The sequence below is a fragment of the Pan paniscus genome, chromosome 2, assembly GCF_029289425.2.
Source record: "Pan paniscus chromosome 2, NHGRI_mPanPan1-v2.0_pri, whole genome shotgun sequence".
NCBI lineage: Eukaryota > Metazoa > Chordata > Mammalia > Primates > Hominidae > Pan > Pan paniscus.
The window spans coordinates 146,705,485-146,719,725 of record NC_085926.1 but is presented as its reverse complement, the minus strand read 5'-3'; the positions used below and the strand labels follow the sequence as shown (position 1 = coordinate 146,719,725).

General features: G+C 39.0%; 1 protein-coding gene across 1 annotated transcript in view; it reads right to left on the bottom strand.

Moving 5' to 3' along the window:
* Positions 1–14,241, bottom strand: part of CPB1 (carboxypeptidase B1) — a 68,916-nt gene that overhangs the window by 36,418 nt on the left and 18,257 nt on the right. The window lies entirely within an intron of this gene.

Here is a 14,241-nt window from a genome sequence, read left to right as displayed (position 1 = left end):
GGTACCACAAAAATGATACATCACAACATTTGCTTATTATTCATGGATTTGTTCTAAATTATCCTAATGTAATCTGCTTTGTACACCACATTTTATTCTGTTGCTGATTCTTCCAGATTCTAACCTCATTGCTCACTGTTCTGCTTTGTGTGTTTTCCTCCCCACTGACCTTGCCTTTTGGATTTGGCTTTTGTTAATGTCTTTCTAGCTTCAACTTTGGCAATCCATCAACCCCAATTTGGGTTCTTTCTTCACTTCCCATCCCTAATTTCCCCTTGTTTGCAACCAAAACTAAAAGTAAACTAGCTAAATGACAGAACTTGTTATTAATATAACTAAAACGTTTAGCAATAGTGTTGACATCACAGGTTTAGTTCATGATATTGAAACTGCCTTTGCAAAAATTATAACAGCAAGAAAATTATGACAGTGAAAAAAAATCTGACCTAACCAACTCCATTTTGCATCTGACCTCCAAGCTGTTCTTGTTTATTCCTGATTCCAGAGTGTAGGGTGAATTAACTTTAGTTTATAATTGAAATTTGAAACAAATATGATAATATCCCTTTCCTGAAATAAACCCCCTCCTTGCCTGGGGAACAGACTGCCTTTGTAGGACTAACAAATTTGTCGCAAGATTAGAAATTATAGCTTAGGAACCAAACAGCTAGAGGCCACAAGATTCTAAACCACTTCAATTGCTACTGGGGATAATATGACTATTGTAAAACCTAAGATTGTTGCTTAAGATATTTTTCAGACCGTGTAATCAATGTATCAGCTAGTGCCACCCAGATCAATAAACTGGCTCATCTGATCCTGTGGCCCTCTCCAGGAATTGATTCAGCATAGGAAAATAGTTTTGACTCCCTATGATTTCATCTCTGACCCGACCAATCAGCACTCTCTGCTTCCTGACCCCCTACCCGACAAATTATCCTTAAAAAAAAACACCCAGTCTCCAAATTTTCAGGGAGATTAATTTGAGTAATAGTAAAACTCTGGTCTCCCATTCAGCCAGCTCTGGGTGAATTAAACTCTTTCTCTATTGCAATTCCTCTGTCTTGATAAATTGACTCTATCTGGGCAGTGAGCAAAATGAACTCACTGGGCAATTACAATGTTTGTTAAGCCTAGGCCTCTATTTTTGGTCATCTGTGTCATGTAGTTACAGGATGGCCACTAATAAGTACATTTATGCATTCTAGTGGATTGGTAACCCTATTGAAAAGATAATTTCTTTTTCCCCCAAATTCCATTTTTTTTTTTTTTTTTTTGAGACCGAGTCTTGTTCTGTTGCCCAGGCTGGAGTGCAGTGGCACAATCTCTGCTCACTGCAAGCTCCACCTCCTGGGTTCATGCCATTCTCTTGCCTCAGCCTCCCGAGTAGCGGGGACTACAGGCGCCTGCCACCACACCCGGCTACTTTTTTTTTTTTTTTTTGTAGTTTTAGTAGAGATGGGGTTTCACTGTGTTAGCCAGGATGGTCTCGATCTCCTGACCTTGTGATCCGCCTGCCTCGGCTTCCCAAAGTGCTGGGATTACAGGCGTGAGCCACCGCGCCCGGTCTTTTCCCCCAAATTCTAAACCAAATATTTAGATTGAATCTCAGTGGACCAACTTGAGACATGTGCCTCTCTCTCTGGAACCAATTCTTGTGGTCAGGATGGTGGGATGTGCTGGTTTGCCAGGCCAGGGTAACGGGATCATCCCTAGAACTCTGGCATAAACTCCATGCAAAATACTTAATGCAGCTACTACTGCTGCTGCTGTTGCCACCCTTTCCAGAAGAGATCTTGAACAATCCTCACTTCCGTTTGTCACCAGCTTCCAAAGTCATAGGTTAGTGCCCTTGCTACTAGGAGGCTGGGAAAGTGAGAGTCTGACTTTAACTTTGATGGTAGGAAGTGTCTTCCTCCTATGGCTCCTTAGCTAGAGCATTCCCCAGTCTTAGGGTGTGGGGTTCAGATCTGGACAGCTAAAAAGAGTGACCAATATCCACTAAAGGAGGACATAATTATTTGTGGATGGCTTGTGGGGTGCTGTAATTGGAACTGTAAACACACTGGAAAGTTTATCTCAATCCATACACTGTGGTTCCAAGTGGAGGGCAATTAAGATTTTCAGTTAGTAATTAAATTTTTTTTTGTTAGGTGTGAGGGAAATCAAAATATCTTTCCCCCAAATATGCTTCTTTGACATATTTTGAGTTGTCTGTTCAGAAGGCCTGCAAACAGAAGTAGCCCTGCAAAGTCTTTCATGGGGGAGGTTTGCATCTGTGGAGAATCCACATTGATGCAGCCAGTTTTTCTATGAGGATTTCCTTCTCTCATCTATCCAGATCTAGGAAAGATTAATTGAAGAGTCTGACCCCTTTAAAGGTCTGAAAAAAACATTTAGTATTTCTTCCCTCTGAGGGCTGCTACGTGTGAGGTTTCATCTGCATAACAAGGCTACTTTTGCTAGCCTTAGCTCTTCTTCTTCCTCTCCCATAACCTGTTTTGTCATAGTCCAAGCCCTCATTCTTTCTGTAACCTCGAGATGGCATTTGACCTTCTGAACCCCACTGGAAGGTGGAGAGTAATCAGTCTGTAGTTCTTCCCTGTGTGCACATTAATACATTTGTTTATCTTTTCTCCAGGTAATCTGCATTTTGTGAGTTGATTTTTCAGCGAAACTTCGGAGGGCGAAGGGAAAGTTTTTCCTTGGCCTCTATAGGCACACAATAATTTTTCCGTAGATTTTGAAATTTCTGCTTTCCGTCTCACGTACATGTTTTAAATTTCTTTTTTACTTAAAGCTTTGGTGATTAATAAGGCAAGTGGCACATTTGTGTCTGTTTGTGTTTCATGTAACAGTGTGAGATTTTGGAGACTCTCCAAACTGTCCATGGCGTGATAATTTATCCCATGTGATGTCTCAATTTCTGGAAAAGGATTTCCCCAAGCATTCCATAATATTAAGTAGAAAAGGGTTCTGAGGTCAAATATGTTTGCTTTAAACTAAAACAAACAAGCTCCTTTAGTGTAAGGTTTCTTGGAGTCTTTAATATGCATTACAAATCATCAAAAGGGGACTCTGCCATACAGCTATTTCCCAAGCATGTCTCACAGTAGAGGGTTGGGATAACCAAGTCCAGCTAAAATTAGAAGACTTACGACCACTCCTGTGATTTCAGTGCATTTGACTGTGGAATATTTTCTTCAAAAGCATCAATTCAGACCAGTTATTTTGAGAATACATTTTGGGATCTTTAGACAGAGTACATAATTACAATTACGTAAACTTAAACATCTGGCCCTGTGGATTCATGGTCTCTTTTGTTCAAAACCAAAGAATTTATTGTGATTTTAATGTTAACGTTCTTGAGCTAAGTGTTACGGGGTATTCAGTGATGAAAAGGGCTTAATTGTGTTCTTTAAGACCTATAGTGCCAGGCAGGCAAACAGGCACAAAAACTAAAGGAGTAGTTCTCTTGACGCTTTTTTTTTTCTTTTGGGGTGTGAGTTTAACAACTGGGCCAAACGATGATTCTGGAAAAACCATTCTCTCAACCTGAGTGCTACCTAGAACTGATGAGTAAGGAGTACACAGAAGGCTGTCTTTCTCTCTGTTAAAATGGCCAGATGATACCAGGGAAGAGAGAGAAATCAGAGAATGAGTAATTCCTGTTAAGTCAGAGGAAACAGTTCTAATTACTTGGAGAAGTTCAAGTACTTTGTACATGTATTTGTGTCTGTTAGATATTGAGTATGCTAAATCAAGTTAAGCCTAAAGCTGACTACTTACATATTTTAAGTTTGGCCTACAGGTTTCCCTGTACCTACTGAAGTACAAACTAAACAGAGGTATATACAGATGTAACCTACACTTGTGCCAATAACTGAGTTTTGGCCAATCAAAGGGGGCTAACTGTTCAAACTATGTTCAAATAGGGTAAATGCTGATCTGTAACCAGTCTGGCTGTTTCTGTACCTCACCTCCATTTTCTATATGCCACTTTTCTTTTTCTGTCCATAAATCTACCATGTGGCTGCGCTGGAGTCTCTGAGCCTACTCTGGCTCAGGAGACTGACCGATTTATGAATTGTTCTTTGCTCAATTAAACTCTGTTAAATTTAATTTGTCTATAAACAACTAGGAACATTTTTATCTGAAAATTATTCTTTCAGAAATCTTGCATCATTTGCAAATTAAAATCACAATAAGATACCATCTCACACAAGTCCGAATGACTATTGTTAAAAAGTCAAGAAATGACAGATGTTGGGGATGTTGTAGAGAAAAAGGGATGCTTATACACTGTTGGTGGGAATACAAACTAATTCAGCCCTTGTCGAAAGCAGTTTGGAGATTTCCTGAAGAACTAAAAATAGAACTACCATTTGACCCAGCAATCCCCTTACTGGGGATATACCCAAAGGAAAATAAATCATTCTAATGAAAGACACCTGCATTTGTATGTGTGCTGCAGCACTATTCAGAATAGCAAAATCATGAGCTCAACCCAAGTGTCCATCAGTGGTGGATTGGATAAAGAAAATGTTGTATATACACACCACACAATACTACACAGCCATAAAGAAGAATGAAATTATGTCTTTTGCAGCAAACTTCTTTGCAACTGTAGGTCATTATTCTAAGTGAATTAATGCAGTAACAGAAAGCCAAATACTGCATGTTGGCACTTACAAGTGGGAGCTAAACATTGGGTACACATGGGCACAAAGATGGGAACAATAAACACTGAGGGCTCCAAAAAGGGAAAGGTAGAGGGGGACAACGGTTGAAAAGTTACCTATTGGGTACTATGTTCACTACTTGAGTGACAAGATCATCAGAAGCCCAAACCTCAGCATCATGCTCTACACCTATGTAACAAACCTGCACATGTACACTCAGAATCTAGAATTGAAAAAAGAAATCCTGCATTTTATCATTATCATTGATGAAGTTCAGAAAATGCTACTCCAAAATATGACTTTAGAAGAACAAAATATGCCACCTCAAAATATGCCTCTTAAGCTTAAGGATTATTTTGAGTTGATTATTACGGGAAACAAGAGACACAGGAGAAACTTTAAAAATAGAGTAGAAGTTACCATTTGTAAAAAAGTTACATCTTTTAAAAAATGTTCCTTTTGTATGAGTATCTCCGCTTTGTTCCAGGAAGAGAAGGATGACTCTAAATCACTAGGAAGTATTATTAATAGAGAATATTGACTGAAACCTGCATAGTAAACCTCTCTCTGTTTCAGTGGATGATGGTATTTACTCTACCTTCTTAGATGTATATTCTTGATATTTACTCATTTTGCTTTGGGTAGCTCCCATGTATACATGACGTATACCTGTTAATCAACTTCTGCTTGTTTTTCTCTTGTTAATCTATCTTTTGTTACAGGGATCCATCCCAATTGAAAGAGGAAAAATTATTTTTCCTCTCATATTGTCATTATTTCCTCCTCCTCCTTCTTTTCATCATCATATTCTGTCATCAATTCCTAGACCACTTACTATGAAAATAGAACTTTGTTGCTTCAGTTCTGATGTTAAAAAGGCAATAGGATTTTATATTATAGAAGAGACAAGCTCCTAAATGGGGAGTTATTTCAGAAAAGAGTTAGCTTTTGTTTGTTTGCATCCAATCAAAACAACTGATTCATTCAGTCAGTTCAGTAAAAATTCTCCTTTTATGCACCTTTGTTAACTGAACTGTCCAGTTGTTTGTGAGGCAGCCAGAATTACCCTGTAACTTGATGGGTATAACTGATTGATGACCTGATCTGCTGGTATTTCTCCGAGGAGGGCAAAAACAACCTGAAAATGTTGTACAGGTGCACCTATGGCCAGTTAGTTTTGTATAATTAGACTTAATATTTGAATAAACTGTCTTTTTATGGTTATGAAAAGAGAGGCTAGTAAACATTTTCTTGGCTGGGTTTCCTTTTTGGCATCTACTAATGTTGGTATATGGTTTTATTTTTATTTCCAAACACGATCATCATCATTAATGGGCATAGTCTGCATATCTCTGGTGGGAATGTTGTTTGTTACTGAATTGCAGACCAGTATTTTGAAAGCTGGGAGAAAAACACAATTGCTTCATTCCATAAATCTTACCACCTGAGTCATCAATTTGAGGTTCCTTATTGAAATAAGGAAAACATATTTAATCATGCAAATATTTGGAAACTCCAAGCGTATCTCTATTTGGAATTTGGGAGATAATTAAAATGGACAAGTTATGATTGATTAGTGCATGAAGAATGGACTAGTTAAAAGGCAGTTGGTTCTCTTTCTATTCTTATATCAACACTCCATCAACAGGAATTAAGAAAACAGCATAACTAGGCTCCAGCTCCTCGCTGAGGGCAATTAATCAGGAGAGAAGAGTGGGGAGGTAAACTGGAATGCTGCCAAATAAATCAACCTGTTTTTGTTCCTACATTTATCTTTGTTAATTCTCATAGGCCATCTTAAGAGTCTGATCTTTGATTCATGTAATAGGTAATAAATTTTAGAAAAAAATTCCTAGGTATTTTGAATTATTAAATAAATTACATGTTATATTTTCATATTAATATTTCTTGGAAACAAACTTATAAGAAGAGGTACATTTCTACTTTTAATTCAAATATGAGAAATATTTGTTTTATTCCAGTTTATAAGGTAAGAGGAAACTATTTTTATTCTTAAAATGCTGTAACAGAACATTAAAGCTCTTTAAAACCTTTTGAGGAAAGGGCAGGGTTTTAATAAATAAATGTTAATAATATAAAATGCCATATTGGGTAGGAAATAAAAGCATAAAGTCAATTCAAATGTCAATATTTTCTGACAACCTGTTTACTGTTTACCTGATATGAATCTTCAAAAAGGTCTTTGTTCTACTTTGCATGGCTCCAGTTCAATTTCAATTTATTTTAAAAATTAGTTTGGAAGGGCAAGCCCCAGGCACGCAGATAATGCCGGTGATGCTGTCATTTGGCAATCCAGTTCTAACCACCAGATTGGTTTCTTTCTTTTTTTTTTTTTTTTTTCTGTTTCCGATTCTTAATCATTGAGACTCTAGTTTCTTCCTACTATATTACCAAAAGGTAATTTTATAAGCAAACCTATAATCAGCATGGTGATACTTGAGAGAAACAGGTTGACAATAAGTTCTCCTGGAGTCATTTGAAAGAGTTGGCATTTGAGTGCTTAGAAATATGATCAGTGTAATGGATGTTAGACATGGATTTTTACCCTTTAAGAGTGAAATATTTTAATGTTGGAATATTTCATAGTTCCTTTGGAAAACTAGGTATTATATTACCATGCTTTTATGTAATAAAAATCCTTCCAAAGAACTCTGAGAATTAAATGGCTAAATTAACAACTTGTTTTGAGATTTAAAAGAGGATTCCAGAGTTTTTGATTGTTCAATATTCTTTTATGTCAGAATTTTGATCTCCAAATGCAAGAAGTGTTGTGCTGGCTTCACAATTAATGACCTAATTTTGAAGCACTGCATGATGCTCCCCAACATTGATCTGACTCGGAGGCAAGTCTGTTCAACATGATGTCAGCAAGAATTATTTTGACAGCTTCCAGAGCAGTAACACAGACTCAAAAAGTTTTCATTTTAGTATGTGGTGTTCCAGAATATTGGTGTGATGTATACATGCCAACGGACAATCAGACAGTAGCATAACGTTCAAGAGAACTCACAAGGAAAAGTGATCACAACAATTAAACAAAGCATCAGTTTTCTCAGTGAACAATAGGAGATAAACCCAAGCACACAAAAATATCCCCTCGAATTTCAAATGGGAATAAAAGAATCAAAGGTGTATTCTTCCTCTTGATGGTCTCCGGTATTGCATTACAGCCAGAAGAGTGATTCTAAACCATATGAAATGCCTTCCCTGATCCATGGAGTATTGGCTGTTGACAGGTCCTACTTAGTCAGAGGAGAGTGCCTCTGTGGATAGGCTACAGTTTTCATTCTCAGGACGGATGGTCTAGCATCAGATTCCATGATAAACTTGCTTGAAGCATGGCCTTGTGTTTTCTAACAGCGTTATTAGATAAACATTTGGTATCTGCATTTCAGAGTGGTAACACAAGGATAAATCAAATAGCAAATTAAATTTAGGTATGCCATCTGCTGCCTTTATTTTATGAATTCCAGCCCATAGGACATTGACTGGGCATGAATGTCTAAGCCATTGTCTTTTATGGTCAGACTTACTACAAACATTGGACAAATGTTCATCCAAGCTGTTGGTCTTCTTGGAAAGAGTAAAATTCAGCAAAAGTGAATTTTTTTTTTAGTTGTTGTAAGTTTTTTGTTTTAATAAAAATAAACCACAACAGAAGAAAAAACAGCATGTACTATTTTCTCCGAGTGCAACATCTCAGCAGGCTTTAGGAACTCATCTGCAAGGGGTAAATTGTTTAATGCGTAATTGTAAGCAGAATTGTAAAAAGCCATATTAGGCTTCCATGATTTTATTCTCTTCTTCTGGTAAAAGATCATTACTTCTCCCTGGGCCCCTAATGGTTAAACCTCTTACTACTTTTCTAAGAAAGTTCTTGATTTCTTCTGATGGTAACTCTTATGCCATGTCTTTACTCCCCAGTGGTTTCATTAAGAATTTATATTTTCCTAGTGCTTCTGAGGAAATTTCCCTTTATTTCTTTTATGTAATTTTTATTTGTAAATTAGAAATAACTTTACAAATAAAAATTAAATATATTTATGGTGTATTACTTGTTTTGATATAGTATGTACATTGTGGAATGGCTAAGATGTTTAACACAGGCATTACCTCACATACTAGTCTTTTTTTTTTGGTGATGAAAACATTAAAAATGTATTCTTAACAATTTTCAAATATTCAATATATTGTTATTAACTGTAATCATCATGATGTACAACAGATCTCTCAAACTTATTTTTTTCTGTCTAACTGAAATTTTGTGTCATTTTTCTTACCAAATCAGTATAAATAGAATAAGACATTTTCTTATTCTTTTCAACACCTGTATTTTTAAAACTCTTCATTTCTTGGAAGGGCAATAGGTATATTTTCCTTGAGTAGTCTAATGTAAAGTATGAATTTACAGACATAAAATTACGTTTTGGTGCTCTCGTTTGGAGGCGGTTTTATCTTTTAATATTGATGCCAACCTGGTTTTTTAACATCATTTGCTCACAGTGGTTACCAGGGACTAGTAGTGCTGCATTTCAAGGACTTTTGCAGGTTTTTTAGCTAACACCATAAAATGAGTTCTCTATTTCTGAGGCTAATAAAAGTCTTAATGATATGTGCATCCAACAGATGGGACAGAGGGCTATTTTGGCAGTGGGCAGTTGAAATCAACCCTCAGTTGTTTGTATAAGGCACTCACTAAAGTCAATAAAAGGTAATTTTCACACACAATTTAGTTCAGAGTGTAAAATGTTGGGAAGTGTAGCTGGTGTAAGTCCAATGGGCATAAGGGTAGCAGTTGGTAAAAGTTGTGTTTGATGGCAAATTTTAACTGACAGAGTGACAGGTTGATCAAGAGAAATACGGACCAAGTCACAAATTGTCGGCCATGGCAGGGCTTCAGAGGCAGTGCGAAGAACACAGCTGAAGCAATTACCCCCAACATCTCTTGCACAAGCATTAAAAAAAGGATTAAAAAAATGCCTCTCCCTCTCTTTGTGCTCCCAGTCTTCTTCCTTCTCCACTTGCTCACTCCTGCATTATACCCATTTTTGAAACTATTTGTTTGCTCATATTTCCTCTTAGCATTTTTTTTCTAATAAATATTCACAAAAATCAATCCTTCAGTGTAGGAGCATCATAAATGATACCAGGAGGATCCAGAATATTGTCCATTCTGGCCACACAGGGTCAGGTGTGTAGCTCAGATCTCCTGATGTGAAAGAGGGACTTCATACATTCTCCCTAGTTACAGTGAGGGATATGATGTTCAATGAAGGAAAGGTTTTAGTGAGGCTGAGAAACCACTCTGGAGACAGATGGATAGTAACTGTTAGTGACTTTACTCTTTTATGCATTTATGAAATGAATTGTTAATGATTTATGCATATCAACAGCTTACATGTATTTTGGAAATTAAACAAAATATGAGTCGGGCCAGGCGTGGTGGCTCACGCCTGTAATCCCAGCACTTTGGGAGGCCGAGGTGAGTGGATCACCTGAGGTCAGGAGTTTGAGACCAGCCTGGCCAACATGGTGATACCCCATCTCTACTAAAAATATGAAAATTAGCCGGGCATGGTGGTGGGCGCCCATAATCCCAGCTACACAGGAGGCTGAGGCAGGAGAATCACTTGAACCCAGGAGGCGGAGGTTGCAGTGAGCCGAGATTGCGCCACTGCACTCCAGCCTGGGTGACAGAGAGAGACTGTCTCAAAACAAACAAACAAACAAAAAAATGATTAGACAATGTTTTTGACATTTTGTTTATCTGATACTGCTGAACTCTGTATATGCGTTAAATGTATGCATGGCAGGTATGCAGAACAGGCTCATATTCTGGTTCTTTTCATTGATAAATCTTTGAAGTTAGGTGCTGCAATTCTATTCACCAAGAATGTATGACATGAGAAATGAGATCATAATTACTGAATAAGTAATATTTTGTTAGATTACTACAGAGTTTCTCAATCTTAGCACTGTTGACATTTTGGGCTGGATCATTCTTTGTTGTTGGGGACTGCCCTGTGCATTGTAGGATATTTTGGAGCATTCTTGGACTCTGCCAGTTAGATGCCAATAGCACCACCCAACCACCTGCTCAAGTTGTATGTATTAGTTCATTTTCATGCTGATGATAAAGACATACCAGAAACTGGGAACAGAAAGAGGTTTAATTGGACTTACAGTTCCACAAGGCTGGGGAGGCCTCATAATCATGGCAGGAGGTGAAAGGTACTTCTTACGTGGCAGAGGCAAGAGAAAAATGAGGAAGAAGCAAAAGCAGAAACCCCTGATAAACCCATCAGATCTCGCGAGACTTATTCACTATCATGGGAATAGCCTGGGAAAGATCGGTCCCCATGATTCAATTACCTACCCCTGGGTCCCTCCCACAACATGTAGGAATTCTGGGAGATATGATTCAAATTGAGGTTCGGGTGGGAACAGCCAAACCCTATCATTCCACCCCTGGCCCCTCCAAATCTCATGTCCTCACATTTGAAAACCAACCATGCCTTCCCAACAATCCTCCAAAGTCTTATTTCAGCATTAACCAAAAAGTCCACAGTCCAAAGTCTCACCTGAGACAAGGCAAGTTCCTTCCACCTATGAGCCTGTAAAATCAAAAGCAAGTTAGTTACTTCCTAGATACAATGTGGGTACAGGTATTGGGTAAATACTCCTGTTCCAAATGGGAGAAATTGGCCAAAACAAAGGGGTTACAGGGCCCACGCAAGTCCAAAATCCAGTTGGGCAGTCAAATTTTAAAGCTCCAAAATGATCTCCTTTGACTCTATGTCTCACATCCAGGTCACACTAATGCAAGAGGTGGGTTCCTATGGTCTTGGGCAGCCCCACCCCTGTGACTTTGCAGGGTACAGCCTCCCTCCTGGCTGTTTTCATGGGCTGGCTTTGAGTGTCTGTGGCTTTTCCAGGCTCATGGTGCAACCTGTCAGTGGATCTACCCTTCTGGGGTCTGGAGGATGGCAGCCGTCTTCTCACAGCTCCCCTAGGCAGTGCCTCAGTAGGGATTCTGTGTGGGGGCTCTGACCCCACATTTCTCTTCAGCACTGCCCTAGCAGAGGTTCTCCATGAGGGCTCCACCCCTGAAGCAAACTTTGGCCTGGGCATCCAGGCATTTCAATACATCTTCTGAAATCTAGGCAGAGGTTCCCAAACCTCAGCTCTTGACTTCTGCGCACCCACAGGCTTAACACCACACAGAAGCTGCCAGGCTTGAGGCTTCCACCCTCTGAAGCTACAGCACAAGCTCTATGTTGGCCCCTTTCAGCCATGACTGGAGCAGCTGGGACACAGGGCACCAAGTCCCTAGGCTGCACACAGCACAGGGACCCTGGGCCTGGCCCACAAAACCACTTTTTCCTCCTGGGCTCCTGGGCCTGTAATGGGAGGGGCTGCTGTGAAGGTCTGTGACATGGCCTGGAGACATTTTCCCCATGGCCTTGGGGATTAACGTTAGGCTTCTTGCTACATATGCAAATTTCTGCAGCTGACTTGAATTTCTCCTCAAAAATGGGTTTTTGTTTTCTACTGCATCTTCAGGCTGCAAATTTTCTGAACTTTTGTGCTCTGTTTCCCTTTTAAAATGGAATGTTTTTAACAGCACCCAAGTCACCTTTTGAATGCTTTGCTGCTTAAAAATTTCTTCACCAGATACACTAAATCATCTCTCTCAAGTTCAAAATTCCACAAATCTCTAGGACAGGAGCAAAATGCTGCTAGTCTCTTTGGTAAAACATAAAAAGAGTCACTTTTGCTTCAGTTCCCAACAAGTTCCTCATCTCCATCTGAGACCACCTCAGCCTGAACCTTATTGTTCATATCACTATCAGCATGTTTGTCAAAGCCATTCAACAAGTCTCTAGGAGGTTCCAAACTCTTCCACATTTTCCTGTCTTCTTCTGAGCCCTCCAAACTGTTCCAACCTCTCTGCCTGTTACCCAGTTCCAAAGTCACTTCCGCATTTTGGGGTATCTTTTCGGCAATGCCCCACCCTACTGGTACCAATTTACCATATTAGTTCATTTTCATGCTGCCAATAAAGACGTACCTGAAACTAGGAACAAAAAGAGGTTTAATTGGACTTCTAGTTAAAGTCCAATTTAACTGGAAGATGGTAGCCCTCTTCTCAGAGGGGACACAGCCAAACCATATCATTGTGATAACACTGTGATGTCCAATAATGCCTTCAGACATTGCCAAATGTTCCCTCAGGGCTAAATCCTATTCTCCCTAGTTAGAATCACTGGTCCACTGGTTTACTGACATGATTATCTGTTTCCAAATCAAGCTATGGCTTACATGAACTTCAGTATGATTGTGGACACAGATGGAGACACAAATCAGGGAGAAAGGTATATATGTAGAAAGTTTAGCTTAGACATTGTCCATGGCTTTTGAATGGCTCCAGCAGCATCTGTAAGAACCTATTAAGGCATTAAATAACAGGACAATACCAGAGACAATGAGGCACTTAAATGCCAGCATGAACACATTGCTTGCTGCAATAGATTCTTCTCTGGAACTGTGCAAAGCAGAGGTTGGTGGCCTTGGAGGCAGCTACAGATTTGTGAGATGAAGTGGAACAACGGTACCCAGGGCAAAAAAAGAGCCCTGAAACATGATCTGAGGAGTTGAGGTTGAGATGTGGCAAGCTGGAAGGCAACAGCAGTTGGCCTATTAAAAGGGCAGCAATTACTGAGTAGGAGGCTTTTCTTGAATGGAGGTAACTTGATTTCTTTAAAGTTCCTTGGCACTTGTTCCTTCTGACATCTGCAAGCGCTGCCGGTCTCCCAGGAAAACAGTTCCCTGCACAGTCCAGCTGGGCCTAGAAGCTGTGACCACAGTTAATGGGACTGGATGCCTTCTTACTATTTCTTACCTCTCTTTGGCTCAATTCTCTCTGTTCTTTCCAGGTGAAGACATGCTGGGCAGGGGCAACTAGGTGCTATGAACTTATTTCTGTTTTCTTCCTGTTTTAGTTATATCCTCAAAGGGAAGTGATGAAGAGGGAAACTGTCTCTTGCTGGTTATTGTCTATGATCTAATTAAATGTTTTCTTGGTATACTTGACATTTTCCCATACACCTTAACACATTGTGGACTTTGGACTACCTAATAAAAGTAGGAAAAATCTGGGCAAGCACTAAACATTCTTCCTTACTTACATTTTCTTTTCTTTCACGTTTAACACACATTTCAAAGAAAATTGTTTCTTTCTCATTCTTAAGAGCAAATATCATTAGCTGATTTCTAAGTTACAGAATTCTTAGAAATGTGTAAATCCTCACTGTGTGATTTAAAAGAGGGTAGTTTCAAGACTGAAGTGACTGATGCATCTTTATTTAAAATGAGACAGAACTTCTCTGAGAGTTTGAATATGGGGCTGAAATAAATTTCAGAGGCAAGGAATTATAGACTATTATTGTGTGGGGGACCAGAATATGCCACTCCAAAATATAAAGAATTGTTGAGCTGAAGGCAATTAAGAATAAGTAGATACAGGAAAACTCTCTAC